The sequence below is a fragment of the Phyllobates terribilis genome, unplaced genomic scaffold (genome assembly GCF_046119375.1).
Source record: "Phyllobates terribilis strain yellow unplaced genomic scaffold, ASM4611937v1 Scaffold_3__8_contigs__length_932513732, whole genome shotgun sequence".
In the NCBI taxonomy this organism is placed as follows: domain Eukaryota; kingdom Metazoa; phylum Chordata; class Amphibia; order Anura; family Dendrobatidae; genus Phyllobates; species Phyllobates terribilis.
In genome coordinates this window covers 139,307,054-139,314,489 of record NW_027362763.1, presented here as the reverse complement: position 1 = coordinate 139,314,489, position 7,436 = coordinate 139,307,054, and positions in this window count along the sequence as shown.

Sequence of the window (7,436 nt, the reverse complement as noted above, 5' to 3'; positions counted from 1 at the left end):
TTTATTCTAGGTGATGTTACATTTTCACATAGGACCCCTTGTTCGAAAGGAGCTTCTGAACTCTCTCGTCCATTGAATTTGTCAGGTTTTGGATGGTTTCTGCTTCAATTGTTTTGCATGAGGACAGAATACCCTCCCAGAGCTGTTGCTTAGATGTGAACTGCCTCCCGCCATCATAGACACTCCTTTTAATGATGCTCCAAAGGTTCTGAATGGGGTAGAGGTCAGGGGAGCATGGGGGTCACACCATAAGTTTGTCCCCTTTTATGCCCATATCAGCCAGAGATGCAGATGTTTTATGTGCAGCATGAGATGGTGCATTATCATGCAGAAAAATGATCTTGCTGTGAAATACACGGTTCTTCTTCTTGAACCATGGCAGGAAGTGCTGTTTGAGAAAATCCACATACATTATGGAGTTCATCTTTAGCGCCTTCAGGGATCCTAAAGGGGCCAACAATCTCTCTCCCCATGATTCCAGCCCAAAACATTACTCCACCTCCTCCTTGTTGGCTCTGTAGCCGTGTTTGCGTGGGGTGTCCATCAACCAGCCATCCTCCACTCCATTCATCTGGACCATCGAGCGCTGCACGGCACTCATCCGTGAACAAAACAGTTTTGAAATCAGTCTTCATGTAATGTTTGGCCCACTGGAGCCGTTTCTGCTTGTGTGAAGTGGATAGAGGAGGTCGACAGGATGGCATATGCACAGCTGCAAACCTCTGAAGGACCCTGCATCTTGTTGTTCGGGGGACGTTGGAGGCACAAGCAGCTTCAAAAACTTGTCTGCTGCTATGACAAGGCTTTTTTGCCGCTGCTGTTTCAACCTGACGTAATTGCCTGTAGGAAAGAGTCCTCAATTTGCCCTTATCAGCACGCACACGTGTGTACTGTGAATCAGCTACATACTTCTTGATTGCCAAGACACTTCATCCTGATCATCGCACAATGTTGATTGTAGTCATGCCTTGACCTAAACACTCCACAATTTGTTGCTTCTCAGCAGCCGACACATCCTTTTTCTTTCCCATTTTGGCAGAAAATGTAGGCTGCTTAATAATGTGAGAGAGCCTTCTTAAGTAGTCTTGCCTTTCATTGGACACACCTGCCAAACTAATTAGCACAGGTGTCTGCAATTGCTTACAGTGATATAAAGAGCCCTGACACACATCACCATCAATGAGTTTAACTGACAAACAAACAAATTCTTCCCTTATCACTCCTAAACACTTTTTGCATAATAATTTGGAACACAGTGTACATGTGCTTTTCCACAAAACACCAGTGGTTCACGTAGTGAATCTTACAGTTCTAACTTGCCAACCGTGGTCTGTATGGAATTGTTCAATAAAGGGCCCAAAATTAAGATAACATAGAAGGGAGAGGTCTCTATGAATAGGAATTCCTAAGTATTTGATACCCTGTGAGGGCCAGGCAAAGGGAAAGTTGGACTGGATGGAATCCTATATGGATTTAGGGAGGGAGACATCGAGGGCCTCAGACTTCGCTGCATTGATTTTAAAATTTTACCATGTAACAAAGTGATCTATTTCAGCCATAACAGCAGGGATGGATATATGTGATTGAGTGATATATACTAGGACATCATCAGCAAATAGAGAGCACTTGTACTCGGTGCCTCCCACCTCAATCCACCTAATATTGGGGTTATGGCGAATTGATGAGAGCAGGTGCTCCGTCACTAGGATGTATAAGAGAGGGGACAGAGGACATCCCTGCCTTGTCCCATTGGTGATTGTGAAAGGTGATGAAAATGTTCTGACGCACCCCCTGGGCCTTGGGACACCCGGAGCCGGACCCTTTTTGGTGGATGCTGGTGGTTGTAGTCTTCGTGGCGGCGATCCGGTTCCGTGGCTCAGGGCGGTCAAACCAGTGGCGGAACTATTTATGTGGTTTTGATGTTTAAATGTCTGACTACGCCACCCGTGGATTGCGGTCAGAGTGAACCGCCGCTACAGGGCAGACCGCTAAGGCTGGTGTTGTGGGTGCAGCAGAGCGTAGCATAACTCCCCACGGGAGGAGTATAGCCTCAGGGCAGTGTATGCGGAGGATGGGGGTGATGGTGCAGGGCAGCAGCAGTAACGACACGGAGTCAGTGATGCAGTTCAGGGCCTTTACTCACAGTTCTTATTATCCAGACCACGTCTGCAGGTAACGGCTGCCCACGTCGTACTGTGCTCACCAGGTGAGGGGCTCAGACAACTCCCAGATAACTTTGGAGCGCTTCACAGGACCCCCTTTGTGTGTCCTTTGTCTGGCCTTTCTTACCAACACTTCTGTCCGGCTGCCTCGGGCCTCCTCTTGGTAAACTTGGCGCCAGTTTCCCTGACCCTATGTGGTGCCTTCCTAGCGGGTGGAGCAAGGGGCTGCGCCACATAAAATGTCAGAGCCTCCGGTTTCTAGCTGAGGGTCGTTTCCTGCCTCCACTAGTTCGGGGACCGGTCTCCCCCTTTGGCCTGACCCCTCCACGCAGGTGGATTCGGGTGTGCGGTGGCGACTCGCCCGTCCGCACCCCTGGGATCCCTTCATTCCTCGTTCCTGGAGCCTTCTCCGCTCCTCTTCCTTCCTTCTCCCTCTTGCAGGCCTGGGCCTCTGTTACTAGGCCCGCCTCCGGAGCAGAGCTCATGCAGAGCCCCTGCTCCCTGCCACTTCTGCTCAGACTTCTCTGCACTGAACTAAGATGGTGCCCACCTTTTATACTCCCTTCTCAATGCACCCAGGAACTGCTTCCTCCCTGCTCCTGCACTGCAGGGTTCCCCTTCCTCAGTGTTCCCTCCCCCCACTCCAGCCAGGGACAGGGACTGTCGTGCCCATCTCAGGGGCATATTGGTCGCCCTGCCCCACGGCAATGTGGTGTAATGCATGCAGGTGTCGGGTCCTGATCCACACTCCATCCTTATCTGAGAGTGAGATATCACACCTCTGGGTGAGGTGCAATACGTCTGTAGCAACCGAGCCCTCGGTGCTACAGTTCCATTTATCTTCAGCCTAGGTGACGTATTGTGATACAGGGCCGTGATTTTGGCTATAAAAGGGTCCCCTAGACCCCTACCCCAAGCTTTTTAAGAGAATCATATATGGCGTGCCAGGAGACTCTATGGAATGCTTTCTCAGCATCCAACGAGAGTATCTACTTACAAATTTTTAACTGCATCTAGCCCAGGAAATACTTTGTGCCTAGTAGCAGTGTCTGCTAGTCAGCGGATTATCCCGGCTGTTAAGCAAGCTACACCACCTGTAGTTTGGACACTTAATTTTTTCAAAGGAAATGCTTCGGGACCACGGGATACTTAGTGAAGAGCATCAGGAGGCACCCCAAGGCATAGGGGCTGGGACTGGCACTAGGATGCCTTGCGGTGGACAGCCGAGCTCGATCCTTATAAAAGCTTTTTAACTGCAGCAGCTTTAGTGGACGCTACTGGAGCTGGAATTACGCGGCTGCTGGCATGAGACTTGCCCTCCAATAGATCCTTGTAAATGGATTTAAAGTGTATTCATTTAAATTAGAGGGACAATTTAAATTAAAAAGCTTAGAGCTGCCTCCACCACAGGGGGGCTCTCTCGACCCACCAGCGGACAGGCACCAGTATTGGGAGAGGGGGGCTGGCCGTCAGGGTTCACCGCGACTCTGGCACAAACCCGGCGACACGGAGGTGGCACGGGCAGGAGCGGACTGGCCGTCTCGGCTTCTCACTTTTTGGATTTTAGAAGGGCATGACATGCCTATATCTGTGTCTCCCCCTCCTTTTACTCCTCCACCTCTTTTCTTTTCGCATGACTATATGTACTTGTCACTTTTCCATGTGTTAGTTGTGTCTTCTGAGCAGTTTGTCAGCTTTTGGACACCTTTGAAGGTGTTTTCTATGTGTTTCTATGTGTTTTTGTTTGCCTGCCATTGGTTTTAACGGTGTTCGAAGGTGTTCGACGAACAGTTCGACGAACAGTTCGGCGAACACACGGGTGTTCGACGAACCGAACCGAACTCGAACACTACGGGGGTGGCTCAACACTAATCACTACCCATTCCTGCTAATACATGTGGGGACAAATGACACCGCAAGAAAGGACCTGGAAACCATCTGCAGTGACTTTGAAGACTTAGGCAAGAAAGTGAAAGAATTGGGAGCGCAGGTGGTCTTCTCATCCATCCTCCCAGTGGATGGCCATGGAACAATGAGGTGGAATAAGATTCTACAGGTGAACAACTGGCTACGTCGATGGTGCCGTCAACAAGGATTTGGATTTCTGGATCACGGAATGAATTACCTATACGATGGACTACTTGCTAGAGATGGGGTGCACCTTACGAAGACTGGAAAACATGTATTTGGAAGTCGCCTTGCTACACTCATCAGAAGAGCTTTAAACTAGAACAATGTGGGAAGGGAAGCAAAAGGCCAGAAAAAGCCATACAGCTGACAAATACTATTGAGATCTCTGCTACTGGAAGTGGAAAGGAAGAACAAAGACAAAAAAATCTAAATAATAAAAATATGGGAGGAAGAGAAACCAATCACAAACTAAAATGTTTTTATACAAATGCACAAAGCATGGGCAACAAACAAGGAGAATTGGAACTACTAATGCAGGAAAAGGAATATGATGTCATTGGAATCACTGAAACTTGGTGGGACGATACACATGATTGGAATAAAAGGCTAAAAGGATACAACTTATTTGCAAGAAACAGACTTGATAAACGAGGAGGAGGTGTCGCATTGTATGTTAGAAAAGCGTATATCTGCACAGAGATTGAAGCTTCAGAGACTGGGAGTTCTGTGGAAACTGTTTGGGTAAGAATACAAGGAGAGAACAACGGAAAGGACACCATTGTAGGCATTTACTACAGGCCACCTGGGCAAGCTGAAGATATGGATGAACTCTTTATGTATCAAATGACCAAGTTCTCCAAAAAATATGACGTAGTGGTCATGGGAGATTTCAACTATCCAGACATTTGTTGGGAATCTCTCTCAAGTAAAACTAACAGGTCAAGCAAATTCTTATCCTCTCTTGCTGACAACTTTATCTTCCAAAAGGTAGGGGAGAAAACAAGGGGATCTGCTACTTTGGATCTAATCCTTATAAACAGGGAGGAAATGGTTGAGGAGGTAAAGGTGGCTGGGACCCTAGGAGGCAGCGATCATGCTATTATAGAATTTTGGATAACTAGAGGAGGAAGACATGTGAAGACTCAAACTTCAAGGTTAGATTTTAGAAAGGCAGATTTTAAGAGACTCAGAAAGAGAATAGGAGGGATCCAATGGCTGGATGTCCTTAAGGACAAAAATGTCCAGGAAGGATGGGAAATTTTTAAAAATGAGATTCTCAAAGCACAATCGTTAACAATCCCGAAAAGTAGGAAGAATGGGAAGCATTTAAGGAAACCAGGATGGATGAACACAGAACTTAAACACATGCTAAAAAGAAAGAAAGAAATGTTTATTAAATGGAAAGAGGGAGGCATATCTAAAGAAGATTATAATGCAGTCTGCAGATCCTGCAGGGCACGTATCAGGTTAGCTAAAGCTGACAATGAATTAAGGCTTGCAAGAGATGTCAAAAGCAATAAAAAAGGATTTTGGGGGTATGTCAAAAGTAAAAGAAAAGTCAAAGATGCTATAGGATTTTTACAGGATGAAAATGGAGAAATGGTAAGAGAGGATGTTGAGAAGGCCGAACTTTTTAATTCCTATTTTGCATCTGTTTTCTCTCAGAAAGAAAATGTAACATCAACTGATCTTCACTGTCCTTTTAAAGGAATAGAGGAATCCAAGTTATCTGTAAACATAAAGATTGTGAGGGAATATTTAGCTAACATAAATGAGTTCAAGTCTCCAGGTCCAGATGAATTACACCCCAGAGTACTGAAGGAGATCGTAGAAGAAATTTTAGAACCACTCTCCATAATCTTTGAAAATTCTTGGAGAACAGGAGAAGTCCCAGAAGACTGGAGAAGAGCAAATGTTGTTCCTATCTTCAAAAAGGGGAAGAAGGTGGACCCAGGGAACTATAGGCCGGTGAGTCTGACTTCTATACCAGGAAAGATCTTTGAACAAATTATTAAACAACATGTATGTAAGTACATGGATAAGAATGAAGTGATTAACCAGAGTCAGCATGGGTTTGTAACTAACAAGTCATGTCAGACTAACTTAATTTCCTTCTATGACAGAATCACTGACTGGGTGGATCAGGGAAATGCTGTAGATATAGTATATCTTGACTTCAGCAAAGCATTTGACAAAGTATCTCACACCATCCTTATTGAAAAAATGACCAAGTATGCAATGGACCAGGCAACTGTTAGGTGGATTCATAACTGGCTTAGTGATCGGACTCAAAGGGTGGTTGTAAATGGCTTCACATCCAGCTGGATGAATATCTCAAGTGGGGTACCACAGGGCTCCGTCCTGGGACCTGTATTGTTCAACATCTTTATCAATGATTTAGATGAAGGAATTGAGGGTAAACTGATTAAATTTGCTGATGACACAAAGCTAGGAGGGATAGCTAATACTAGAGAAGAGAGAGAGAGGATTCAAAAAGACCTAAATAAACTGGAGCAGTGGGCAGCAACCAACAGAATGTTTTTTAACAGGGAAAAATGCAAAGTACTTCATCTGGGCAATAAAAATAAAAAAAGCATATACAGAATGGGAGGAATAGAGCTAAGCAACAGTACATGTGAAAAAGACTTAGGTATACTAATAGATCATAGACTGAACATGAGTCAACAGTGTGATGCAGCAGCAAAAAAGGCAAATACAATTCTGGGATGTATTAACAGAAGCATACAGTCTAGATCACGTGAAGTCATTATCGGTCTTTACTCCTCTTTGGTCAGACCTCATCTGGAATACTGTGTACAGTTTTGGGCACCACATTTTAAAAAAGACATAGACAAACTGGAGCAAGTTCAGAGAAGAGCGACCAGAATGGTGACTGGTCTGCAAACCATGTCCTATGAGGAACGGTTGCAGGATTTGGGAATGTTTAGCTTGCAAAAAAGAAGACTTAGAGGAGACTTAATAGCTGTCTACAAATATGTCAAGGGCTGTCACATTGTAGAAGGATCATCTTTATTCTCATTTGCACAAGGAAAGACTAGAAGCAATGGGATGAAACTAAATGGGAGGAGACACAGATTAGATATTAGAAAAAACTTTTTGACAGTTAGGGTGATTAATGAGTGGAACAGGCTGCCACGAGAGGTGGCGAGTTCCCCTTCAATGGACGTCTTCAAACAGAGGCTGGACAGACATCTGTCTGAGATGATCTAGTGAATCCTGCTTTGAGCAGGGGGTTGGACCAGATGACCCAGGAGGTCCCTTCCAACTCTACCATTCTATGATTCTATGATTCTATGTACGATGTGTCATGTGCACAGTGCTTGTGTAACGTGCACAATGTGT